This window comes from Brienomyrus brachyistius, chromosome 18, assembly GCF_023856365.1.
Source record: "Brienomyrus brachyistius isolate T26 chromosome 18, BBRACH_0.4, whole genome shotgun sequence".
Lineage (NCBI taxonomy): Eukaryota > Metazoa > Chordata > Actinopteri > Osteoglossiformes > Mormyridae > Brienomyrus > Brienomyrus brachyistius.
In genome coordinates, this window is record NC_064550.1 from 3,379,401 (window position 1) to 3,394,252 (window position 14,852).

General features: G+C 43.2%; 1 protein-coding gene across 6 annotated transcripts in view; it reads right to left on the reverse strand.

Annotated features, from left to right (window-relative positions):
* l1cama (L1 cell adhesion molecule, paralog a) overlaps positions 1–14,852 on the reverse strand; it is a 41,877-nt gene that overhangs the window by 25,808 nt on the left and 1,217 nt on the right. The window contains exon 1 of one of the 6 annotated variants that reach the window (XM_048983039.1): positions 1,184–1,337. The exons of the other annotated variants lie outside the window; for them this stretch is intronic. The gene's annotated coding sequence lies outside the window, so the exon portion shown is untranslated. Of the gene's footprint in view, positions 1–1,183; positions 1,338–14,852 lie in introns of those variants that run through there. 6 annotated transcript variants of the gene reach the window in all.

The window sequence follows — 14,852 nt, forward strand, 5'->3', positions numbered from 1 at the left end:
TATGAACTGCAGACCAGGGAAAGCCAAGAAAGTTTCAAGGGCAGCTTTTCAGAGGCTCAGTGCACGTGTGCCTGTATGGTGTATATATGTGTGAAGGAAAATGGACACAAAGGGAAAAAACAGCACGAAGAATAGAGATCCCTCCCCCCAAATTAGCACAACTGTGACATGCCAAATCTATGGGATGCCCCCCCCCCACACACACACACACAAGCACCATTCTATCCCCTGCCCTTTGCCAAAGAGGATGGCACACTCATCACTTAGTCCATGGTTCTCCAGCCAGGAGATCAACCAAGTGCATTTATACCAGATGGGTGAGAGGAGAGCTGATGGAGAAGTAAAAAAAAAAATTAAAAAAAGGCTTAACGAACAATCTGTGCTAAACATGTGATTAAAAATAATGACAAATATGAGAAAAGCAGAGGAGACAAACATAGATTTGCCCCCAGGTGGAGATTGTGACTGCTAAAACAATGTTTCCCAACCCGATCCTCGGAGACCTCCAGACAATCCATGTTTTTGCTTCCTCCCAGCTCCCTGCCAGACAGTCCACACTTTTCCTCCCTCCTAGCTCCTGGCAGGGAGCAAAAACGTAGACTGTCTAGGGGTCTCTAAGGACCGGCTTGGGAAGCTCTGATGTAAAATACCCAGGAGCCCAAGGCTAACGAGAGTCACCTTAGATCTTCTGTTTGCATTTAAAACGGCGCATTCTTTTATGCGCAGATGTGTGTATATTTGCATCCTGTCATCTCGGTACCTTGAATAATTCATTTGCCACCCTCCAGCTGAGAGGATGTTCAAGAGACAAGGGAAGGGAAGCAAGCGTGGAGGGGTGGAGGGTAAAAGATTAAACATGTTTATGCCTCTCCATCTCTCCCAAGCCTGCAAGGAGTCCTCCCATCTTCGAAGGAAAAAAAGTCAGACAAGGGCAGAACCAGGCAGATCACAACAGACAAAGTGGCTAGATACAGGCTGGAAAACGACACGTCCAGATGGATAAAGAAAAAATAGAGTGACTCCAAAGACAGTCAATGAGAGAGACTTTAAATCACAGACCCCCCCTGCAGAGTTAATTATTTATAGCCATCTTCTCCCTGTCTTAAATTTACTAATACTAAGATTCATTATTCATATTCACTCATCATACACAGAATTTAACTTTAAATCAGCTCAACAATACCTCCACCTTCCTTGGTAACTGCATCTCCCCAAGGCTGCTCCCGTGCTTCATTTACTAGACTGATTTTCTGACCTAACTCTTGTAGAAGAAAGAGAAAAAAAAACTACTACTCAATCGAGGCTTCTCTCTTACTTAAACAGCTGTTGAAACTCTTGAGACTAATTCAGCTTGAGAATATTCAGCAAAAAGAAGCAGAGAATCACCGTCCTGGTCTCAATGCAGTGACATACCAAGTGAAGAAATTCACGAGCTTATAAACTTTGCTCCAGCTTCGCAAAAGGCCATATCTTTTGTGATTGGTCAATACTTCAAGAGGTACATCACTTACGTTTGGTTGTCGTGGTTACCCCTAGACACCCCATCCGATGATCATCACATGATTTAACCCATCTTCTATAATAACCCATAATTCTTATGACGCACATTCTGCACTGCCTGACCTCCTCCATTTTCCTCACTCCATGTTGTCACAAAACTCGCCCTTTATTCACACCCATAGTTCAATATTATTACTGCTGCTATCTTATGCTTATATGTCCCATATGCATGCAAATTCTTCTGCATTAGCACAGTTTGGCATATTGAAATACGATTAAAATCATAGCTTTTTCCTCTCACAACAGGTCCTTTCTTTAAATAAAACCCCTTTTTTCATCACCCTCAAGTACACGTTCCTTAGCCTAAGAAGATTATTCTGAAGTCAACAGGCTCAAGGCCTCCCCTAGGGCTGCCAACTTGGGTCAGCAGGCTGGCATAAGCCTAAAACATTGACAACAATCCCATAATTCCTCCCTCCCATCCAAATCCATCGGCTCGCCATCCACACTCTGACCCCATAATACGAACAGAGATGGCAGCTTAGTGGAATGACTTACCAGTGAAACTGGTAAAATGAATGGTAACCATGCCAAGCCATGTTGCAGAGTCATCTCCAACCACAATCCTGACAAACAACTGGATAATGTTCAGCCAAGCACTAGTTATGGCAGCAATTTGTGATAAATAGGAATATGTGAGCTTGACTGTCTGTAATTCCCACATGTACAGTATCTGTATTAGGCAAAACTTAGAAAACAACAATTAAATACAAAATACCACACTTTTGTAGGCAATTAAATAAGAGAAAAAAAATTCATGTGAAAATGAGTAAACTTTGAACAAAACTATTGCATAAACATATAATAATATACAATAATATAATAATATAAACTATAATATTAAGGGTATAGTGGTGGAAAAGGAGAGTCAGGTGCCACATTTTATAAAAGGTAACTGATGGTGATAAGGTTATATTTGTTATTTTCCAAATGGAGGAAGGACATCAGGCCTTTTAACTAAATATTGGAAGATGGAGGCTTAAGGTCATTCCAATGAAGTAATAAACGTCTGCGGATTAAAGGAGAAGAAAATGCAACGACGTCACGCTGTAAGTTTCACAGTAGCTAAGTGCTAAAGTCCCAGATGGCCAGTGGAGTAGAAGGGAGAGTCCAGCAGAGGGAGAAGGTGGGGAGAGATGGAGAAGGAGGATAAATGAATTTATTTGGAGAAACAGTAGTATTGGCAATGTGGGCTAAGGAGATGGACATGTGACTGGAGTGGAGATAAGATGGGGTGATATCGGTACAGACGGGTCAATAAAATGGTACTTTTATGTCTGCAGATGCAGAGAAGGTCATTCTGAAGGCACGCTACTCACTATTCCGAAAGTCCAAAGTTGAACATACCTGTTCATCCACAGTTATTGATGCTATATCTTTAAGAAAGAGCAGTCAGTCCTGTGTAATGTAGTGAACCGCTGTTATATTTCTCTTTCTCCCTCCCCATCTTCTGTGTCTGTGCTTCGCAACAGTGAGGATTATTTATTTATTGATGCTTTTGCCCTCTGGACACAATAAACATAGAGGAAAAGGGGAAAAAAACACTCAAGTGCTGAATTATTAAAATGGAGGCATGGACTTGTTAAGATGACTGTGGGATTATGGGAAAAGGCTGGGTAAGGGTGGAGAAACTGACAGGGCAATCAGACACCCAAAATCATGCAGATTTTCCTGACAGTCCATTCGATGGCTGAATCTGAAAAGAGATTCGGATTTCCTTATTTTAGTTACTCAGTGCAGTTTTTAACAAAACACTTGAAAAGACTGGAGCCTGACACATCAGTGCCTTGGTCACGTATCAGACTGTCTGAACGGCAGCCTTGTTAGTACAGCCAGCAGCTAGTCAACCCACTGTAATGATGAAGCGCTGTGCATCTTAGCCTCCCGACGTGCCTCTCATGTACGTCAACCGACATGCAAGAAGGAAGCCAATCAGAAACTCACTCCTTTCTCCCCTGCTATTTTTATACAGAAAACCAGAAAATTGGAAATTCTGTTGAGAGATTGCATTTATTTTTCTTTGCAGAAGGTACCAATAGACCAAAAATTAAAAACATTATAAATCATTAATATCAATCTGTCCATTAACCTTCAAAAACTAATCAACCAGTATATCAAGAATCACAATTTAAAAATGAAACCTTAATATTCAGTACTCCCGAAAACACATTACTAGCACATTATTCAGTCAGGCACGAGTGTCCCTCTCTCACACGCAGTCACACACAAACCTGCACACTGTGGGAAGGACAATGATGCTGTCAGAGACACACAGCCGTCTTATGAAGACTCAAATATAGGATATTAACTTGAGCAAATAAGAGCAATCATGACATCATGAAATTGGGTGTAAAAGCTTTTATTGCCTTGGTGCACCCCCTCCCCCACCACGCCTGCTTCCTTGTGTGCCTCATCCAGCTTTGACCTTGCATCTTCCTTTTCGTGTTCCACAACCCCTCCCTGTGTTAATGACTTCTTCAGGCAGAAGAGAGAACCTATGCTGGACAGCAGGGGTTGGGGGTGGGTTTACTGGACAGTGTCTAATGCTCTACTCTGTGCAGCTTCTGGGCAGTGGCTTCCTCACAGCCCATCTGAGAGAAGGAGGACGTGGTGACTGCTCACAAAGCATAGCAATTAGGGCTCGATCGTGGTCGACACATGAGCCTTAAAGGCGGGCATCGTCGGACCTGTCTTTACCCTCAGCCCCAAGACGATCCTCTGTGACCTTATGCTGGGCAGGTGGTTCTCTGTCGATATCGTGAACCGAATTTGAGTTCCTCCCAAAGTAGAGGAGGACATTGCATTGTGTAGCCACGCTGCTTCAGAGAAATGACAGCACAGTTAGGTCTGATCCAACGAAGGTAACGTTCCCATCAGTGGACAGAAAATTCCATAAGTCAAACACGAAGGCTAAAGCATCCAAAAAACTCTCAATAAATATACATTTCTGCTACAAAAAAAAGAACAATGCTTTCTGCTTGCCTGGCAAGAAACTGTCCCCCCATATTCCCCCCAGGCTTACCCCTCCCAGCAGTGCTTGCCTTATTTCCACATCCTTCAAATTCTGATTCAGGCTTCAGTCACCAGGATAGAGTCACCTAGCAGCCAGTGAATGGGGGGGAGGGGGATTCTAGTAGACAAGGGCATGCATGTTGAGGAGGCCAGCAAGGGCCATGTTGCCTACATCTGGCAAAGCATTGTGGACCACAGAGCCACACCTTGAAAATTACAGCATTATATCATTTACTAAGAGAATGCAGGTGCATGTCAAACCAAAAGCCTTCGGCACTACATGTTAGAGTCGTGCTAATTTCAGAATTTATGGCTCGTACCCCATTCCAGTCATGAAATTTGAGCTGAAAACTGGCCACACCCCACAGGAAATTGAAATGCGATTTGAATTGGAATTGTGGGAAGAATTTAATTCATTTCTATTCAAAGAAATTCCTATGTTGTTTGTTTGTAATAATTGTCATTTAACCTGGCAAATAGAAAAGAAAAGATTAGAATGTCCTTTATGAACCCCCTGGGCAAATTCTGTTTTCATCTACCCCATCCTGCTCTCTGTGAGACACCCATGAGAGCAAGCTTGGGGATCACAGTGAAGGGCAGCCACCATGTGGCACGCATGGAGCTGGGGGCTGAAAGCTTTGCTCAAGGATCCATAGACATGTGACTAATCTGCTGAGGCTGGGCTTGAACCACCACCCTTACTGAGGTACACCTCTACTGAGATTGTACACTTCTCAAAAAAAAAATTAAAGGAACACTTTTTAATCAGAGTATAGCATCAAGTCAATTCTGGGGTATTGATCTGGTCAGTTAAGTAGCAGAGGGCGTTGTTAATCAGTTTAAACTGCTGTGGTGTTAATGAAATTAACAACAGTTGCACTAGAGGGGCAACAATGAGACGACCCCCAAGTCAGAGTCATTACTGGTAGCATGAGGCGATGCCTGGACCCTACAGAGGTTGCACAGGTAGTCCAACTCCTCCAGGATGGCGCATCAATACGTGCCATTGCCAGAAGGTTTGCTGTGTCTCCCAGCACAGTCTCAAGGGCATGGAGGAGATTCCAGGAGACAGGCAGTTAATTTAGGAGAGATGGACAGGGCCATAGAAGGACCTTAAACCATCACCGGTATCTGTTCCTTTGTGCAAGGAGGAACAGGATAAGCACAGCAAGAGCCTTACAAAATGGCCTCCAGCAGGCCACTGGTGTGAATGTCTCTGACCAAACAATCAGAAACAGACTTCATGAGGGTGGCCTGAGGGCCCGACGTCCTCTAGTGGACCCTGTACTCATTGCCCGGCACCGTGGAGCTCGATCGGCATTTGCCATGGAATACCAGAACTGGCAGGTCTGCCACTGGTACCCTGTGCTTTTCACAGATAAGAGCAGGTTCACCATCATCACATGTGACAAACGTGAAAGGGTCTGGAGAAGATGTCTAGAACATTATGACGCCTGTAACAATGTTCAGCATGACCATTTTGGTGGTGGGTCAGTGATGGTCTGGGGAGGCATATCCATGGAGGGACGCACAGTATACAGGATAGACAAGGGCACCTCAAATGCCATTAGGTATCAGGATGAAATCTTTGGACCCATTGTCAGACCCTGCGCTGGTGCAGTGAGTCCTGGTTTCCTCCCGGTGCACAGCAATGCCCGGCCTCATGTGGGGAGAGTATGCAGGCAGTTCCTGGAGGATGAAGGAATTGATACCATTGACTGGTCCCCATGTTCGCCTGACCTAAATTCAGTAGAATCTCTGGGACATTGTGTTTCGGTTGATCCGACGCCACCAGGTTGCGCCTCAGACTGTCTGATGAGGATAACTGTTTATTAATATTTTTCATTTTAAAAATGTCATTTGTAAAAAAAAAATAATAATAATATTCAAACAAAATTTAAAACATACAGCTTCAATTACTATACTGGCCCTTTACTGAGCACGGTTGAAAAACTAGCCCATGGCTAGAACTCATTGCCAGACTCTATGGTTTGAGTCATGTGTCAAATGTATTGTCTTTCCTTGTTATTGTTTGCTGATTACCAGTTTATTTTTTTTGTTTATTTTTTTAACATGGAATGCAAATGAAAGTATACGTATCAAAAATAATTCCTTTAGTTCATGTAGTGGTAGCTGCTCATATTTATTTTCCTACGTGCAGAACAATAAGTTTTGTCTTTTATTTCAAACTTAGCACTAAAGCAAAAAGACAATCTGTGCCAAATGCAGTTTAGCTTTACTGCAACACACGACTCATTGTTTTATCAATTAGACTGCAATGTTCTGGCCAGAAATTTTTTCAGGCTACGCTAAAGATTCTCTTAACAGGTGCAGTGGAAGCTGAAGCAAGGAATTTGCAGGCAAGTTGTTGTAGCTTAGCGGAGCTGGTTTTACTCCCTGTCCAGTGCTAAACGCAGCTGATTCAGGTATACAGTGACACTGTGAAGCTTTGGTGACAGAGACTAGTTTTTCAATGTAAGAAAAGAGGACACTTGTCTTGTTAAAAGATGAACCTACAATATGTATATGAATTTTACTGAACTCCATTTTAAAATCGAATTTGTATTGTAATTCTGCCTGCGGTTTTTAACTGCAACTCAAATCCAATTCAGATTCATAAATATAATTAGAATTCCAAGGCTATTCTCAATTCAATTCTGTATGGTGCACAACCCTGGTACCTGACATTCAGTTATATTTTCTAGGTTATGCTTCATTTAATCACACATATGCTGCTTGGCACATGGAAATTCTTGAAATCCTCACTATTGACCTGCAGTTCACCACTAAACTAACTGTTCTTGCTCCATGCTGTTGTAAAATATAAAAAAAAAAAATAGGAATTATAAATACATCTATTCTGCATCTGTAATTAACCCATGAGATCTCTGATATAAAACCTTGTTATCGCTGTCAGAATGCAAATCAGGTTTTTCAGAGTATTAAGCACTCCACAATTCAGACACACTGCCTCTTCTTTGCTGGCCAGAGACGCCCCCTGTTCAGAGATCCATTAATGTCGACAAAAGGAACACTGAAAGCAGCTGGCGACACTTAAGTTAAACAATTTACCTCAGAAAATCTCGCTAATGACAGCTGAGTTACTCAGTGCGGAGACACTTGTTGCCACACCTCTGTCTCCAAAGCAGCATCTAACGAATGCAAGACACACCATATATATTCACATGAATGTCACTTCAGTCTGATCACTCGAAGCGGGAGATGGAAAGGCCAGTGTTTACGTTGAAAGCATTAGCTCTCTGGACTACTCTGAGAGCTCATTAGCTCTTGATGACTTTCTGGCATGCATGCAGTTGTGTCAGATACCAGAGGAAAACAGCCTTTGGTTTCATTGCAGGAATCACAAGGACATGATAATATGCGAGTAGATGTATCAATATGTTTCTGTGTATTCTCTGTGTGTTTGTGTGTGTCAGAGTGTGTCTGCACAGTGAGTATAAGCATAAGGTGCCAATGGTTCCCTCTCTGCCTGCCTACCTCCTTTCTCTTGTCTCCATGGCAACTCCTGACACCCGCAGCACATAGCAATATTTCTCCCCTTCCCCCATCGCCTGTGTGCAGCTTGTTCTCTCGTTCTCTTTTAGCACATCTGTCCCTTCTACCTCGATTTTTCTATTCCGTATTTTTCTAAATCTTATCCATGATTGAAATTCCATCTTTTTTTGAGCTGGGTAAAACCCTCCCTTCTCCCCAAAGCACAAGAGCGCAGTGGTGTTTGCACGGCTTGCTTTTTAGCTCATAGCCTCCTCATGACAGCATACTAGTTCCACCACTCCTATGCTGTGTTTGCATTATGTATTAGATACAGTAAGGAAATTATCACATTAAACATGTGCGGACAGACGCGCATAGCAAACACACCATGACTGGTGACAATGTGCATTGGGACACTGTTTGCCTGTATGCTATAAATCTCACAAGCATAAGAGGGTCAGCCGGCCTTGTGGTGGGGGTCGGCCTCAGAGCCCCTCCCCTGCCTGGCCAGTTTCCATTAAAGCTCCACAGTGATATCCCATGAATTTTCAATCTTCTCACCAGCCAATAAGTAAGAAATGTGAAACACAAAAATGAACAAATAGTATTACAGAAAATATCATGAGTATCGGCAGGAACACGGGAAACGATCAGGCATTCAAGTGCTTCTGCGAAAACCAAAGACTAAACACAAATCCGATATGAATCAACAGTCTTGTGCTCATCTGTACACCCGTCCATCTCCATCTTTGATGGGAGGAGGAAGAATTCCACATTGACATATGCAGCATTTCCATCTGCCTCACGATACAGGGTGTTAAAAGTGGGTAAAAGATGCCTCTCTTTGACCTGAGCAGTAATTCCTCCGCACGTTCTCCACAGAACGGAACAAACCATTTAACCATCTCCCCCAGATCCACCTCCCTCTCTCTCACCCACTCCATTTGCATCTCTCCTTCCCAAAGGTGGAGCAGCTACACAAACACGCTCGTTTACCCCTCTCTTCCTCTCTGCTGTACATCAGCTCTTGGAGTCTGACAAGAAGGGTGGGGCCAGGTTTCCTACTGAGACAAGAGAACATGGCGCATCACACCCATGAACCCCACCCTGTGCTGGGTAAATGTCAGCCTGTCGACAGGGAGCTAAGATGACTGCATACACCATCCTACATACATGAAAATACATCACGACAAACTAGAAACAATCAACTTTAAATTTATTTTATTATTTTAATTAATAGCTGAAAATTGGTGAGTTTTTCATTACTGTCATGTAGCATTGCTTTCTCAAATCCCCAGGAAAGGCAGCAATCTGAATTTACATGCACTCACGCTCGCGCACACACACACACAAAAACACACTTCCATCGCAAGGGGGAAATGTGTCATCACAGATGGCAGAAAGACTGAGGTAGCAGTGGATGGTTTCCCAAATCAGTTAAGGGGACTGGACTGGCTGGACATACATCTGATTGAATGAGTCTGGTTCATTTGAGGAGCAGTTTGCCTCTGTGATGCAATTTGTACCAGACAGGATAGTGCAATGTAGGGCTACAAGAATGATTCCTGGTCTTAGAGGAATGTCTTATGAGGAGAGATTAGCTGAGCTGAATCTGTTTAGCCTCGAGCAAAGGAGACTAAGGGGGGACGTGATCCAGGTATATGAGATTCTAACAGGTCTGGATGCTGTTCAGCCAAATGGTTACTTCAGTAGTAGTTTAAATACTAGAACCCATGGCAATAGGTGGATATTAGCAGGAGAACATTTTAAACTGAATTTGAGAAAGCACTTCTTTACACAGCGTGTAGCTGGAGTATGGAACAGTTTTCCCGTTAGTGTAGCACAAGCTAAAACCTTGGGTTCCTTTAAATCAGAGTTAGAAAAGATCTTAACAACTCTGAGCTATTAGTTAAGTTCTCCCCAAACAAGCTTGACGGGCCGAATGGCCTCCTCTCATTTGTAAATTTCTTATGTTCTTATAGCCTTCGTTCACATCCCAAATCAACAAGTCTGACCCACTCAAAACCCTGGGGGTGGGCATTAACCAAAGACTATGTGCGAGTGGTCAACAAATTCCTAGGTATATTAGATTATTATTGCAAATACTGGGGTGACTTTCGGAGAGGATTTGAGCTGACATGCATTGGCAGACATCATATCATAGTTTTGCACAAGCATGAAGCTAATTGAAAGAAGGTTTCAGACTGCGGGCAATCTGTGCAGACCAGACTTTCTCACCAAATTCAACCCAAGAGCTGGGTGCAAGATGCATCAGTAAGTCTCGAAGAACCCAAGGGTATCACAGGATCTAGAGGCAGCTCTTGCCAGAGTCCATGTGAAAGTGCAGGAGTCAACCACAAGAAAGAGACTAGAAATTTGTTCCACATGGGAGATCAGAACAGAATAAGTTTCTGTTCTCGAAAATTAATGTCAATGCACGATTGAAGTTTGCCATTATACATCAGCATGAAGCACATCGCCTTGGAAATAATGTGTTGTGGACAGATGAGTCAAAGGTGGAGTTGTTTGGACACAATTCCAGACGTCATATTGAGTGAAAAAAACATTTGAGAATATGAAGCTTGAAATGTCATAGAGGAACTTGAAAAAAGCCATACATGAAATCCTGCCATCACAGGTAAAGGAATTCTTCATGGAGGACTGGACAAGAAAATCTTTACAGATGAATGTATGAATCTGTAAGTTAATTTATTACACAGACATATAGACAAACAGATAGATGATTTGAGCTTCTCTTTCACACCTGCAGCCAAACAGAGGCAATGTATTCCCAAAAATATAAGTGTGTATTTGGCCACTGTGCCAGTGATCAGGGAGCTGCCAGTTCGATTTCCAGGGTCAGCAGAGCCTAGAATAGAACCTGCGTAACCCTGTGCGTGTTTGCCTCAAAAACCAACAGAAGGACAAGTCAGAGGGTGAAATTCAGAATAACACTGGTAGCTCTCTCTCTCAGTGTCGTTAGATACCCCTTAAAAGTGTAAAGCGGCAGTGTGCAAGTACACTTTTCCAGAATCTTGAAAAGCTTAATTAAAAGCAGGTCTTGAAGTTGGAGCATTCTACCAGCCACAAGGTGCAAATCCACAGGAACAGATTCTGATCCCACTCTTTTGGTCCCGAAATGAATTTCTGTCTCTTTTTTATGAGCAAATATGGCATAAAATTGGCAAAATAAAACCAAGGCTTTACCATTTATATGAAACATATGCCTCCTAGCCATCTAACTAATTACACCATTTATCATGATGCCCAGATCTTAGTGTCTGCTATTCTTGTCAATGGCCGTCTCCCCCTCTCTCTCACCGAGGTCCCTCACTGCTGGTTCCAATCGCCTGTCTTGGTTTCTTATTTGTTCAGTCTCCCTTCTGTTATGTGTTTAGCTGCATTTTTTTCCTTCTCCCCACTCAATGTCTCTGTGTTATTAATTGATCTCTCTCACCCGTACATGGACGCTCAGCCTATTTTCTATGATTGGTCTTGAACAAATCACACCATTTCACAAGACAGTTCAGATTTCCATATCGTCTCAGCCAGTGGACTAGCTGATTGTTAACGATAGTATGTCAAGCTGTATCAGCGTGGGTTAAAAAGTCACGGTGACAGATGGCGGACGGGTAACAGAAATCAGAGCTCCTGAACTCATTCACTCACTGAGTGCTGATTAGCTCAAACAGACCCCCCCAATAGGAGAGCAAGACAGCAGTTTGTTGGAAGCAGTCAGCTTGTTGTTTAATGAGTGTAACATGCAGGCACACCGACCCAACAACACAGAGAGCCTGATGGACAGAGACAGACACACAGACCCAACAACACAGTGAGCCTGATGGACAGACAGACTGTACTCTCTCTTCACCCATAAATAAGAAGCGAGTTGTCTGATCACCAGTATCAGCTTAGAGGAACAAGGTGGCAGGGATGATGGAGTGATACCACGACAATGACCACACCCAGAATATCAGAATAACAAAGGGGGAGGCGTGTGTCTCAGTGGGCTAAGCCTCTGTGCCTGTGATTGGAAGGTTGCTGATTCAAGCCCGGCTTTGCCACAATAGTCACGTCTGCGGCCTCTTAAGCACGACCCTTATCCCCCCGGCTGCATGGGCACCGCGGCAGGTGGCCGCCCTTTTCTTCCAAGCTTGCTCTCACCTGCATGTGTGTCAAGAAGAGCAAGATGGGGTAGGCAAAAGGAGAATTTCCCTATGGGGAATGATGAAAGTGAAAGAATTCTCCAGTGGAAACTGTCTGCAGTTTCAGGATCCTCTGCCTTCAGATCTGAGTGGGGCTGATGTGGACAAAGGACAGTGGATCAATCCTCATGAAAGCATATTACTGCCTTTAGTTCCTGAGACTAAGCAAGTGAAGGATATACAAGGTCACACTTACCGGCTTTAATTTACCAGCTGCAATATCACCAAAAGTGTCCTTACCAGCAGTTGTATAGTATAGGAGACGGAGGACTGCACTAAAATATCATTCATAAACAGAATATACCTCAATCGCTGATGGAACTAAGCACAACATATATCACTGGACACAAAGAACCCCAGGCACAAGTTGTTCTAACCCTTGGCGTCCGATAGGAGGTTTCACAGTAGCAGAGTACTGAATACTAAATTTAACAATACAGCAGGATCGTGTAACTCAAATGCCTCTTAATTCGACCAACTTGGACGTCGAACAGGCCTGTCCTATTTTTTTCGATTTGTACCTCGACTGATATCCTGGTACTCAACCGGTCCTGCTAAAACTTGTATGGGTCGAGAGGCGTCTCCCCTTCCGAACAATAACCCCTCCATCCCTCCCCCTCTCCACCTGCCACTTCCACTATGCCATCAGCTCACCTCAATACAGGTAAAGTGCATATATTGTCGATTGTAGATACATTCCAATGTACTTGAAGGACATGGTCAATCAAACATTTTTGTGCATAAATTGCATAGCAGTGTCCAATATAGAAAAAACCTGAGATGAAACATCCCATCGTAATTTTGCTCAGCAACACACACACACACAAACACACACACACACACACCTGTTATCATATCTTTCTGAGGACCGCTCATTCATTTATATGGGAAAATTGCTAATGCTAACTATGACAACTTCAACCTCTACCCAGCCCTAACCAAACTGGTCCCCATAAGGTCAAAAAAAGAAGTATTCATCACATTGTGGGGACATATTCTCTGCCCTCCCACACTGACCTGTCAGTCAGCAAGTCTGTAAAAGGGTAGCATCACGAACTCCCTTAAACTGTATGCTGATTATAACACATAATGTACTGATCCCATCTCACTCACTTTTTAATTCTTTCACAGAGCTCATCTTACCTCTCTCTCTCACAAATAGTGTGATGGGCTGTGATGCACACATCATAGTCACACATACATACAGGAAACCCATATGCAGACATCATGTGACATATATTTTGCATTGTACTACTTGTGTTACACCTTAATCTGCTGTATTGCCCAAGCACAAAAGATACATACATGTTATACTTGTCAAGAACACTCTCCTACTGTGTGGATCTGGACTAGAGCACATTTCCTTTTGAGGTGGATCATCTCAAGGTGCTATCAGTTGGCATTCTCTCTCACACACACATCATAATTGTAGCCATTCCCATATGTATTGCTACTATTGTGCCATTGGGTTGGTCGCAACTATCATATAGCAGTAAAGAACTGAGTGGAAACTGGAGCACATCATTAAATGGAGAACAGCTCAAACACCAGTCCTGTAATGGTTCCTACCCTCTACGTACTGTAGCCACACAAATACAGTGTAACACGATGAAGCACGTATAGTTTTAATCCATGCATATTTCAATATGGTGGCTTCACAATAACATTATATTTCTAAACTGATAAAAAAAATCACTTAATCGCTAATCGGTCAGTAGAAAGAATGTGGCTACATTTGTTATAGATGAAAATGCTGTTTTGCTGTCCAACATCAGTTTTAGGTAGATGAGAAACCCAACAAACAGACATGAACATCTCCATCACTGCACAGCAGCCCCACAGCAAATCATTTCTCTTCGTTGGCTTAGACTTCGCTTGCGGCCTTGCTGCAGGTCGCTGCATTGCACCAAGCCAGATTGGGGGGGGCAGGTGGGCAGATGCTGGCAGACTGGCAAGCACAGTGGTGCCAGAGCAAATGGGGCTATATGCAGGCATGTCATATCGTGCCCCGCACCCCTCACCCGTCTGTGTCACATTAACGAGCTGTTCCAGGCTACAGCAGCTAGCCTGAGGCTAAACGGTGAAGCGGACTGACGGCAGTGAAGGAACTGCCATGGGACATTGAAGGATGTCCTAACATATGCACAACCTTTCAACCCACTCAAACCCCCTTTCAATTTCCTTCCTTGCAGAGCGTGAGCATGGGAGTCGTAGAAGTCAAGTGAACTAGGAATTGAAGAGAAAATTCTCAAAAACTGAGTCCATTTTCTTGTTGTTTTTGAGAAGAGCCATTGACAAGTCAGGCTTCCTCATCATATGTTACAGTATTCGTGACCAAAACTGACTCAGTCCAATAAGGAACTTCCATTAAATTTCGAAGACTTGCTAAATCCACAGAATTTCTCCTGAATAACTGCGAATGAGTTTTGGAAATTTGCTCTTCAATTGTTTGTGCTCATTCAATCCACCTGTCTTTTATTCATGACTAAAAGTACAAATTGATGTCTTTTAGTCTGTCTTGTGAAGACACAGACAGAGGACATTCCGGAAGACATTCTTAAAATTATCAATGCAAGAGGG